General features: G+C 39.0%; 1 protein-coding gene across 1 annotated transcript in view; it reads left to right on the top strand.

Annotated features, from left to right (window-relative positions):
• Positions 1-12,813, top strand: part of SLC6A5 (solute carrier family 6 member 5) — a 69,412-nt gene that overhangs the window by 33,017 nt on the left and 23,582 nt on the right. The gene's annotated exons all lie outside the window — the stretch shown is intronic.

Here is a 12,813-nt window from a genome sequence, read left to right as displayed (position 1 = left end):
CTTATTTTTTCCCCTTTTTTGGGCATTTCCCCAGTCATTTACTTGACTTCTGAGTTTCCTCTCCACAACCAAGCCAGCACTGGGGTCTGAGATTCAGAAGAGCTGCTCCAAAGCCTCAGGGGCTTTGGTGGGGGCAGGGCTGCTATCTGAGTAATGACATTTGGAGAGTTTATAGAATTCTGATAATAACATGAATACAAATATCTTACATTTATAAATGATTTTTATTTCCAAAGCACTTTTATGAATTTTATCTCATATCTATACTTAGATAAATGTGTCCATAATCTTTTCTTTCATTTAGGGGAAAGGGGAGGGGGAAAATTAGAGATAAGGTGAGAGGTAATGTGGGGAATCCACGGCGTGATGATGAGAACTCTGAACCACAAACCTCAGCTCTCATTTTAGCTTGGTCACTGTGTTGGTGACCTTGGTAAAAATTATTTGACCTCTCTGGGCCTCAGTTTCCTTTTCTATAAAAGGACTGATGATCTCTTCAATTCTATGATTATGATTCTATGAGACATTTTCCTTTCTACTCTGTGCTTCCAAAATATCGAATTCAGTGTCTTGCAGATTTTTTTGGTCTGTTGTTAGAATCCGTGATTTAGTCTCTTTAGGAAGCTACCTCTAGTGGGACATATCTGTCATTCATAGTCTCCAAGAGTTTCCTGGGACACTGAGAGAAAGGAGTTTTCCAGGGTCACATAGTTTGTATTTGTCAGTAGTGGAGTTTGATTTCAGGTCTTCTTAACACCAGAACTTGTATTCTTTCTACTACCCCAAGGTCTCTCTCCTTTTGTAGTCAATCAGTGTTGGTAGCTGACTAATGCCTAAGACTCCTCTTCCTGAGTTCACATCTGGTCTCAGGCATTTATTAGCTGTGTGACCCTAGGCATGTCACTTTACCCTGTTTACCTCAGTTTCCTCATCTGTAAAATGATCTGGAGAAGGAAATAGCAAACCACTCCAGTATCTTTGCCAAGGAAATCCCAAATGGGGTTATGGAGAGTTGGACATGACTGAAATAACTGAACAACAAACTGAGTAATGAACCTAAGGAAGTGGTTTATCCCATGGGTGAGAGTTTAACAGACAACAATGAAGGGGCAGGGCCTTTTGTTAGTGGTTCTCCTCCACTATCAGCACCTATCCTCCACCCTCCACCTAAATCTGTCTTCCCTAAAATGGCTGTTTGCCCAGGGATGTGATTTAGCCCATACGAACCAGCTTGTTACAATTTCTGTATGAATATTTATGCCTTGGAAAATTGTACAAGTCAGGGCCTGTCTTATTGTTGCGTTGGTTATCTAGACCTAAAAAGTGTCAATAATACAGATCAAACTTAAAATTGTTTAGTGGGAACATTTTTCCCCTTGGAGAGACAGTTGTTAAACATTTACTTCCACACCCTGTTTGTGATCTAGTAATAGGAGTCTTAGCCTTATAGCTGAAAAAGGCTCTAGAGGTCATCTAGTCCAATTCCTTCATTTTACATGGGAAAACTGCACCAGAGGAAGAGACTTTCCCAAGGTCACGTAGGAAGTAAGTAGCTAGCAAAACCCAGATTTGAACTCTGGTGATTTGATAACACATCCTTCAGTGTGATTAATATTTACAATAAGATGGGAGGAACCTTATGAATATAGGAAAAGTTCCAGGGAATAATGAGTTAAATGTGTATAAATATTCAAGTGTCAGTGACCTATAATTTACAGAATATGAGATTGCCTGAAGATTTCAAGGCACTTTTCTGGAGAAGCACCTGGGAATGGCAAAAAGGAAAAGGTGGGAACTACTTTGGAAAAAGGAGTGACTGGGAATGTTTGCATCTGGAAAAATCCTCCCATATAGATAGCTTAAGGAATTCTAATTAATACCTAGGAAATCACAGGGCATTGTGAAAAAAACGGCCAGGGTTCTTGGTATTAATTCTAATCTGATTTGTTTGGCTGATAGGGAGAGGAAAGATTAGATTAATGTTATGGCCTCCATTATCGATAGGAAGAGAAAACTGAAGCTTTGTTCTCCAAAAAAATATAACAAATCTGGGCTGGAAGTAGATGTTTAGCAAAAATGATATTAAACACTGGACTGTATAACCAATGAAATGGAAAGAGAATGGATTTGCCATCGTCCTGGCCTGTTTTGGCTGCTACCCACCCTGGAGGGAAGAATTTGGAGTTGGATTATACCAGAAAGTGGTCTAGGACATAAATTGTACTCTATATCTTCTTCTTAATGAGGGAAATCAGGAGTAGAGAGCCACAGTCTTTGGAATTGGGACTGGAACAGAGAGACATTGACTGTTAGTCTTTGATTTTCTATATACACAGTACAAGGTATTGTGGGCTCTCAGAAGATAGTGAGACAGTCATAGGGAAGGTTGGCTTCATGTGTATGGGGCTGTCCCTTCCTCCAGCACTTGACTGGGGCTCCCCAGGGAAGAGGAAATGGGGAATATGGACAAAAGTCTTTTTCTGCCATTATTCCAGGCGTTTTGGAAGTAGCAGGTACATTTTTGTCATTATCAGTGATATATCTGGTTAAGCTGACCAGACCGCATTGCTGCCAAGCCTCGTTCATATGGAATGGCTTGTCTGAGCCCAGTTCAGGGGACAGCTTTCTGGAACCAGGTGGATGGCAGTGCACTTCATGGCCAACACCCTGGTGAATGACACCCTCAGAATTTCCTTTATAGTTTGTAGTTCCCAGTCAATTTATTGAGCATGAGCAGTAGTGCGTGCGGGGAGAGAAGCAGTATTTTAAGAAGGACATGGCAAGAATTTGGAAGTAGCAGGTTTGTATTTAAGAACAGGACACTCTCAGACCTTACTCAGTATCTTAATAGTTAAGAATGCTCATTCATAATGCTGGTGCAAGGTTGGCACTTAATAAATGCTCATTGATTGATTTAATGGATTAAATTAAAATGATGAACCCAAGTCTTTTGGCTCCCAGCTCCGTGCTTTACACAATATCATCTACTTACTTCTCTTTGAAGTGAAAATAAAAGACTAATGAAATCATTGTACATATTTATTCATTGATAAAATGTGCATTTATTAAGCACCTACCACATCTCAGGTACTGGGCTAAGTTTTGGTGATACAGGGTGAAAATTAAATAGTCCCTTCACCAAAAGGGCTTATGTTCTAGTGGGATAATGGTGGTGACATTAACATAATTGGATTGGAAGGAACCTTCCGAGGTTATAGGATATGAGACCACAGATGTAGAGCTGGAATCTCAAAGGCTTTTGAGTCAGTCAGTCAATAAGTTAATTTATAAAGTGCTTACTATGTGTGCCAGGCACCATGCTCAGTGCCTGGGGATAAAAAGAAAGAGAGTCCCCCTCAAGGAGCTCATGTGGGAGATAACTTGCAAATAACTTGATGTAAAAGATATATACAGTGTAAGTAAAGGTATGAGGGATAGTAGGGCCTGGAGAAAGGCCCTGGCAGATGAATTTCAGCTAGGTGTTGAAGGAAGCCAGGGAAGCCAAAAGGCAGAGGCAAGGAGGGACAGCATTTCAGGCATGGGGGGTCATCCAGTGGTTAGAATTGGAATATAAAATGGCCAATGGTACTAGAATCCAATTCTCTCATTTCACAGAGGAGACAAATGAGACCCAGAAACTTTAAGTGGTGATTAGCATCAGTGATAGGACTTGAACCCAGAACCTCTCAGTTCAGACCCAGGGCTCTTTCACCTAGACTATCTCAGAGCATAAACATGCCTGAAGCAGGATGGATTGATTTGCAGGTTTCCTGGCAACATGGGGTTCTTTCATCTTTGATTACTAGGATCCTGTTCCCTCAGTTCAGTTGCCTTGACTTCATGGTTATGATACCAGAGCGGAGTTTCCATTGATTCTAGTCATTTATTACTGGCTTTCCCCATCTACAGGAACAGGCACTTGACTTGTGATTTCAATGAGGAGGAAAATCCCTCTGCCAATACAGGTGAACACCATGTTTATACCTTATATTCTTAGCGAGTTGGCTAAAGCACTGAGAAGTTAAAGGACTTCCCCAACGTCACACAGCCAGTATTTTTCAGAGGAAAGACTTGAATCTAAGTCATCTTGGAACTCCAAGTTCAGATGACTATCATCTATGCCATGCTTTCTTTCTTGGGCATAATTATAACTTAAAAATATCATGTCCTTGGAAAAAGCTATAGTCTTTCAAATTTAAGAATTAAAAACCTGGATTATAGAACTAAGATAGTTTAATAAAGCCATGTGATATGGGAAAGAAGGGCATATATAGCAACATGGAAGCTAATGATGAAAACTGTATTTTTTTTCCCAAAATGGTAGAAGTAGAGCTCATTGAAGTAGGAGGATGAGCGAATGAAGAGCTTTGGATAGCAAGTGCTCAAAAACTGTTTATTTTTCTCATTTCTGAAGAATGAGAACGAATATTCACAATGATAAACCTGAGGCCATACAAGAGCCTCAATCATCAGAGAAAGATTCAATTATGATCACTACATTCTATTTATTAAGGCAGAAAAGAGAACTCTTGCAAAAGGATTTCACAACAACAAGGTGGAAATGAAAGTTTTCTTGGTATTTCTCAATGAAATCAATTCATGAGGGCACATTTTGGCTTAACATAGGGGAAAATTTCTTACACAGTTATAGCTATTTCAAAATGGAATGGCTGACTTAAGGAATTTTCCTTCATTGGAGGTCTTACTTGTCTGGAATATTTTTCAGGTGCTTCATGGTCAAATATTGACTAGACGGTCCCTTCCATTTTGGAGATTCTGGAATCTGTGTTAGTCTTGGCCACCATTCTTTGGGCTATCCTTCCCGTTTCTCCTAAAGGAAGCATTTTATGATTGACTGGGTGACACTTGGGTCTTCACATTTAAACCAGCAAAACTTTGAATGGGCAAATTCTTCCCATGGTGGCTCTAGGTTAGAGTTTCCACTGTTTAAACTTCCTGCCATTTTATAAGAACTCTCCTTAATTTCATATTTCTCATTAATATTTTTAGTTGGTCAGTTAATAATTTTTCTGAATCTCTGCTTCCAGGGAGTCTCTTAGGGTTAAAGTAGTAAGGTGAAAAAAATTAAAGCAAAGATAGGAGCTCCAAATTTGCTGAACTTTTCAGTGTTGCCAAGCATCTGTCTGTAGTACCTAGAAGATGTGAAAAAAATAAACAGACCAATACCTGCTACCAAGCACACACTTTTGAAAAAATAAGCACACTTAATTTATCCCTTCAAAGTAAAAGTAATATTTTAACATTTAGTAAGAAATTTGCTGGGGAGGTTTAGGTGGCACAGTGAATAGACTGCCTGGCATAGAGTCAGTAAGACTCATCTTCATGATTTCAAATCTGACCTCAGACTCTGGGCAAGTCACTTGAACTTCTTTGCCTCAGTTTCCTCATGTGTAAAATGAATAAGAGAGAGAAATGACAAGCCACTCCTGTATGTTTACTAAGAAAACTATAAATAGGGTCATGAAGAGTCTGACATGACTGAAAAATGGCAAAAAGTTTATTTCTTTTCCAAATAAGTTTGTGCTATAGAGAATATATTTTGAAAACTGATATTTCAAAATATTAAAAAAAATTAAAGCAAGTGATAAGTACCATGATTTATTATTTTTCTCTCTGAGTACTTTGATAGTATCATAGATTTAGATTTTGTAAGGGACCTTGAGAGGCCACCTAGTATAACTACCTCCTTTTCCAAATGAGGAAGTGAGCCCTAGAGAGGTTAAATGATTTCCCTGTCACTCAGGCAGTAAGTAGCAGAGCTGGAATTGCAGCACAAATCTTCTGACCTGAAAATTCAGGATGTCGATTATTTTACTGCAAATCTTTGATCATGCTGGAGTGCACACTCTTTTTACTTTTGCAGATTGTAATTTACCACTGACTTCTGATGTTTTGTGATTCTTATCCATGTCCTTTCATATAGTCTTCAAATGCACTGAGGGCTTACTTCTGAGTTTATTAGTATTGTTGTGGATATCAGCGTACTACCCAGGCTGTCCAGATATTTCTCCGTTTGTCTAGTTGAATGATTTGTATGTTTTTCTTGTCATACATGCAATTATGTCCTTTTCTATTTAGAATGCTCATCACAATTAGTAATATGCTGTAGTATACCTATACCTGCCTTTCCTTTGGATCACCTGCAGTTTGATTCTTCTAAGATACAAAATGGCTCCTGGTTCTCTGCAATGTTTTGATTTCAACCCACTAAAATGGAAGTAATTAGGTTTTTCTGAAGTTACAGAAAAGTAAAAAGCAGTGAAGTGGACAGTGGTTCCTGTGGCATGAGAGTTAACTAAGTTAGATCATCTTGGAACTATTTCTAGATGAAACTGGAAGGCAGGGAGCAGATAAGTGTGAAATGGAACAGATATGCTGGTGCTTTTGTAGCAGTCTATTTTCATAATTGATGACAGTAGGACCACCACATTTGGACCTCAGTACTTAATATGCTGTATGACTAAGTAGAAAAGGCATTGAAGAAAATGAAATAAAACAGAACTTCTGCATAAGTCAATTTCTTCCAAAGGTGACCCAATTTTGAAGACCCTGGGCAAATTTTCAAGAGATCTCAAAGAAAGGAATAGTTTGAGTGACTATTCAACTGTTTTAACAGTGTAACACTTTAAAGGAGGCAGTAAAAGATCCATTTACCTGTAAAAGTCGAGAATAAATCTTTGAGAAATTCAATAAGGAATTTTTTACTGATACATGTAGAGATAGATAGACTATGCCTCGAGTCGTTCAGAACTATTGGTGCTTTGCATAACTTGGTGAATCAGCCTGCCTGTGGAGAATCTAATATAAAAGCTGTTCATGTTAAATCTCAAAGAATTAAGTATTTGAGAGAAACTTAGGTTGCTACAATCCATTTTTATCCCAGCTTTCTCTCTTTGTCAGGAAGGAGCCCTTCACAAACAATACAGGGATACATATTCCATCTTATAAGAATTCGGAATAAGGATTACTTAGAAAAAAAGACTGTTGTCCATTTATTCACACTCATTCATCATAAAATATTTTAAGTGCTATTATGTGCAAGGCTCCTGGAAGGGATGTAAAGGTGAACCAAATAAGAAAATACATTATTATCAACAGGATCGAGACATTTTTCAGATGTTGAGAGTGCCAAACCCTGAGAATGTAATTCCGCTGGGGATGCATTAACTTCTATAGGCTCCCTAGGGATTATTAAACCCTGCTCTAGAGTGCACTAATAGTCCTCCCTTTAGCTCCAAAGAGCTAAGGAGCCTTATCATCCTGGGGTTTAATTATCCCTATCTAAGAGTGAGTTCAGTCCTGAGGGAAGCTCATCTTCATAATAGCAGAATGTTCTTCTAGACAGGGCCCTAGGGAACCTTCCTCCTTGGGAAGTTAGGCACTCTCAGGGAAGGGCTAAGTTTCCCTTTGGAGGATTTGTCTTTCTAGGTGCCCACACTGTCTCCAAAGAATGCTTTATTTACTGGGCAGGGTTGAGTTTACCATCCTATGAACCTTCCCATCCCAATAGAGTAGATTTGTTTTTTAACTGAACTAGGACTATTATGCTTTTTAAAGTACATTTTGTAAGCTTGTGAGTTGCTGATGGAGCTATAGGGAAGAGGTAATTTCTTGAACCCATGTTAGCCTAGGTCAGGTGTGGGGAACCTGCAGCCTCAAGGCCACATGTGGCCCTCTAGGTCCGTTTATTCACACTCGTTCATCACAATGAATCATCACACCTCTAGGTCCTAGGGCCTTAAAAGGGATGTACTTGAGGACCTAGAGGGCCACATGTGGCCTTGAGACTGCAGGTTACCCACCCCTGACCTAAGTCCTAGTCATATCTTTAAAAAAAAAATCTCTAGATCATCTTATAAATCTCAAATAATTTTGCATCTACAGGAGCCTTATTCACAAATAGGAAAATCTATATGGTAGTGTATCAATAATTGATGAAGGAGGATCATAGGGTTTTGAGTCATAAGGTTACCATGGAAATATCACCTCTTTCAACCCTCTACTTCATCTTCCAGATGAGCACATTGAGGACCAAAGGGTTTAAGTCACTTAACCAAGATCACCCAAGTAATAAGTAACAGAGTTAGGATCCAAGATTCTTTTAAAAAATATCCTTACAATAAATAAATCCTTAGAATTACATAAAAGATAATTTTAACATTTATTTTTTAAAAATTTGAATTCTAAATTTTTCTCCCTCCAAATCTCCCCTCCCTTCTCCCTAACATGGTGAACAAATTGAAGATTCTTCAGGATGCAAGGTATAGACCTTTCTCTCCCAAACTACCCTTTTCTATTTTTTATCTTGTTTTTGTTGATATATTCTGTTTTTATATGACCTTCATTTCTGTGTCTTTCTCCCTCTCTTAATAGCAAGTCTCAAAGAATAAAACAGAAAGAGGAAAAATAGTTGAACCAAAGCAATCTAACTCATCATCTGTGTCTGATTGCGTATCACAGTGAATAGCTAGTATTTATCACCTGTACATAATGCGTTAAGGTTTGTAAAACATTTTGCATATTTTATTTCATTTGATCTTCATTAGACCCCTTTGAGGTGATTGCTTTAATTTCTCTCATTTTACACTTGAGGAAACTGAGGCATAGAGGTTACATGACTTGCCCAAGGTCACACATCTGTGTCTGAGGCAAGCTTGAACTCAGGTCTTTGAACCCCAAGTTCAACAGTCTCCATTATATTACCGAGCTGCCATATGTTGATTGGAGCCAGATTGTGGTGGGTACCCCAGATTTCTAGATTTTCTTGGTTTACCTGTGTAATACAGTGTCATAAGATTATAGATTTAGAGATGGAAAGACCATTTTAGAGATGTTGAAATAGTCATAAGAGAGAAAATGACTTGCACAGAGTCACATAGTAAGCAGCATCTGAAGCGAAATTGAAACGTCTGTTTTCCTGACACTCTGGTCCAACCCTCTAACCACTGAGCTACTCACTCGAGTCCATCCAGTATTTCACCCTTTAGTTCCCAACTCTGCAGAGAAGGAAGGCAGGCAGGCATATTTTGACAGGTTTTTTTTTTTCTGAGTTATTGAGTTTCACCCATCCATCCTTTGTCAAAGCTTTTTCACTCTCTTTAAAAAAGTGAAAATTAACTGTAATGAAATCATACTTCCAGTCCTTCTCCTCTGAAATGAACAACTTCATTAATGATGCTTACATAGTACCTAGATCACTAAATATTTTTTGAATCAATGAATACAGGATTCATCTTAGAGATAACAGACTAAATGAAATTGCGAATACCCTATGAGTGACTTGGTAAAATTCTATTTAGTTTCAAATCCTAAATGGTGTCCAAACTTCTGGGGAAGATGCATTGCTCATAATAACATTTAAGAGCCTCCAGAAATTTCCATTTTTCTGGAATCTTAACCTGGAAAACTGATGTATATATTTCCTCCTCTTTCTTGCACCTTAATTCTGACCTCTGCTTTTGTAAGAGACAAGCAAACAGGTACCAGGGGTTTATTTCAAAAGACTAGGTTTATTGCAACCACTAGGAGATGTCACAGGGTCAACATGCATGTATTATAGCCTTCTATGACTTCAGTCCTTTAACGTTCAGAACTGTGACCCTGGACCATTGTAACTGCTTCCATCATCAAGCAATGAATCAATTATGTTTTGTATTCTCTCAATGATGCTCTCTTTGACTGAGAATCATGGAGCGTTGACCTCCCCAAGGGACGTGGTCAGATTTGTGGTCAGCTGCAACACCCTTGTGCCCAAGGAGTGGCATGGAAGACATCCAGGACATGCATGACCAGGAAAGGAGTAGGATTGGTTGTCACAAGTCTTAGGGTAAATGACGGACAACCTGAGTGGGGCACTGGCTTCCTTTAAATATTTAAAGAACCAGATAAAATTTCCAAGTGTATTGGGTGGCTCCCTATGAGTGAAGGGACTCCCATTTTTGTATTTGTGTCGTCAACACCTAGCACAGAGCCTGGCCCATCATAGGCACTTAAATGATCATCGAGTTGGAGGGAGGGAGGAAAACCACCTAGGAAGAGAAGGGCACATTCAGATAATTGAAGGAGGGAGTACCTCTTGAGCTCAAAGATCTGTTTAAGAATCCAAATGGTTTCATGGTGTATTTTTTATTATATTTCAGTTCTTGGAACTTTTGTCAATCTCCAGATTTGCTTCAGCTATCTCCATTTCAATATTTATTGTGTTTCCACTATGTGCAAAGCACTGTGGTAGGTATGGGGAATGAAAAGAGAAATCCTCATTCTTAAGGAGTTGACATTTTACTGGAGGGTAATTCTCACCTAGTCAGACTAATTATAACCAGAACATTCTATTCTCTAGCAATTTTAGACAAATGGAGTTTCTCATAATGGGTTTTTTTTTTTAAAGAGAGACATCTTGGTATAAGCTATAGAGAGGCAACTTCAGAGCCAGGAAGACCTAGGTTTATGTCCTCCTTCTGACACATATTGGCTATCCATCTTCTATCCAGGTTTGAAACCAGGATGTCATCTTCAGCTGCATATTCTCTCTTAGCCCCTATATCCCATCACTCATCAGGTCTTGTTTCTACCCTCACGACATCTCTCGTATTCTCCTCTGACACTGCCATCATCCTCACTCCCCCATGCAGCAAACTCCCATGGCTCCCAACCCTCCCAGGATCAAATATAAAAATCCTCTGTTTGACTTCCAAAAGCCTGTATAATCTGGCTCTTCCCTGCATTTCCAGTCTTTTTCAGTCTGACTGTCATCCTTATCTTCCCTGATATCCCTCACATACAACTTTCTGTCTCCAGTCTCCAGGAATTTTCACCAACTGTCTCTCATGCCTGGATTTTCTCTCCCTCCTCTTAGTTCCCCTGGCTTTCTTCTGGTTTCAGCAAGTCTTATTTCTTCAAGAAGTCTTTTCTAGTCCTTAATCTTGGTGCCTTCCCTCTGAGACTCCTTCTGGATGCATCTTGTTTGTACATGGTTGTTTGTATGCTATTTCGCTTGATCCTTGAGAGCAGGGGCTGTTTGTAGCCTTTCTTTGTTTCCCTTTTGCTTAGCACCATTACTGGTATTTATCAGGTGATTAATTACTGCTGTGTGACCCTGGGCAAGTCACCTAAGCTCTTTGTGCTCCAGACTAGTGGTGTCAAATTCAAATAGAAACATGGGCCACTAGCACTGTACATGAGAATCTCTGGGTAGCATATTGACTTAGAAAATCACCTATTTTAATATGCTATCTCTTGTCTATTGTATTTTCATTTATTTAAAATATTTTCCAATTACATTTTAATCTGTTTCAGGCTTCATTTGGGAGTGTTGCTGTAGGGCTGCACTGGGTTTCATCTCTGCTAAGATTGTAAGTGTTAGAACAAAACCATGGGTCCAGTTCCTATTCTTATCTGAGTGGTCGCTGAAAATGAACAGAGCTTCAAGTTTTTAAAACAGATTTTCTGCCAGTCTTACTCTTCCTTTGGACCTTCATGCACCTAGAAAACCAAGTTGTGATCAAAGAGCACGCTTCTCTTACTTTTACTAAGATCCTTGGGAAGAGACTGTTGGAAGGCATATGGCCCAACTCTACAGGCTCATCTATTCTGGGGGTACCGAGCAGCCTTCCAATCCTGACTGGCTTGCTTTTATGCATTCTGAGCCATATTTTAATTCAGACTTTTTCTTTATGTTTCACACTGGGAGTATTTAAAAGTTGGGGTTATAGTCTGTTCAATACAGAGATAAAGCTGTACTGTCTTAACTATTCAAGTCTTTATTTTTTAAATACCCTAGGGCCCTAGACAGCATTAAGAGCCAACAGCCTGAAAAATTTCATTTTTAAAAAGTGCTGTTATGTTTGAATTATAAACTACAGATGCTGTGATTCTTATTTTACTGCCTGACTTCAGTGTAGGTCCCCCAGCACAAGATATTAACTTGTCTCTGCCTGTTCTAATGTATTATTATTTTTTAGTATTTAACAAGGAGATTTACATCTTCAAAGTCCTTAACATGAATCATTTCCTCAATAGCTGAAGCCTGTGCATCAAGCTGGAGTTGTTGTCCTCATTTTAAAGAAGAGGAAACTAAGTCCCATAGAGCTTTGGCTATTGTCTATGACTTAGCCTTGGCATGGTATGGCTTATTGGTTGGTAATGGCAGAAAGAGGACTTTGAAGCCCAGATCAGTTAGTTAAATGGCTTCCCTGAGGTCACACAGGTGATAAAGTGAATAGGATCATGGCATAGGATCAGACACTTAGTCTTGGAAGGGACCTTACAGGTTCTACAGGTAGTAAATTGAATAGGATCAGTGATTTAGGCCAGAAAGCAATTTTACAGGTCATCTAGTCCAATCTTTCATTTTTGAGAAGAAGAGACAGAGGCCCAGAGAACTCAAATGACTTTTCTAGGTTGTAAGTGGCAAAATTAGGGTTTTAAATTCTCATACTCTGACTGCCAATTCATCAGACTTTCTGCTGCACCATGCTAGAAGTGGACAAGCTGAGACTTGAGTCCCACTCCTGGAATTCCAAATCAAGTATTCTTTTCACTATACTACCTTGTTTCCCCAAGTACAACCCCCTGGTTTTACCAATGAAAGAGCTGAGGCCCAGAGAAAATGAGATCACACACAGGGAAAATTAATGGTATTCTACAATACAGTGTACAACACACATTTATTAAAAACCTACTATGTGCCAGCCACTGTACTGAGCTTTGGGGATATGAATCAGCACCATACTCTATCTGTGGGAGGCTAAGATAGTCAGAGAAGACTTTGTGAAGGTCATACCTACCACTTGA

This window comes from Notamacropus eugenii, chromosome 6 (assembly GCF_028372415.1).
Source record: "Notamacropus eugenii isolate mMacEug1 chromosome 6, mMacEug1.pri_v2, whole genome shotgun sequence".
Classification (NCBI taxonomy): Eukaryota; Metazoa; Chordata; class Mammalia; order Diprotodontia; family Macropodidae; genus Notamacropus; species Notamacropus eugenii.
The sequence above is the reverse complement of the archived record's forward strand: the minus strand, read 5'-3'. Positions and strand labels throughout refer to the sequence as shown.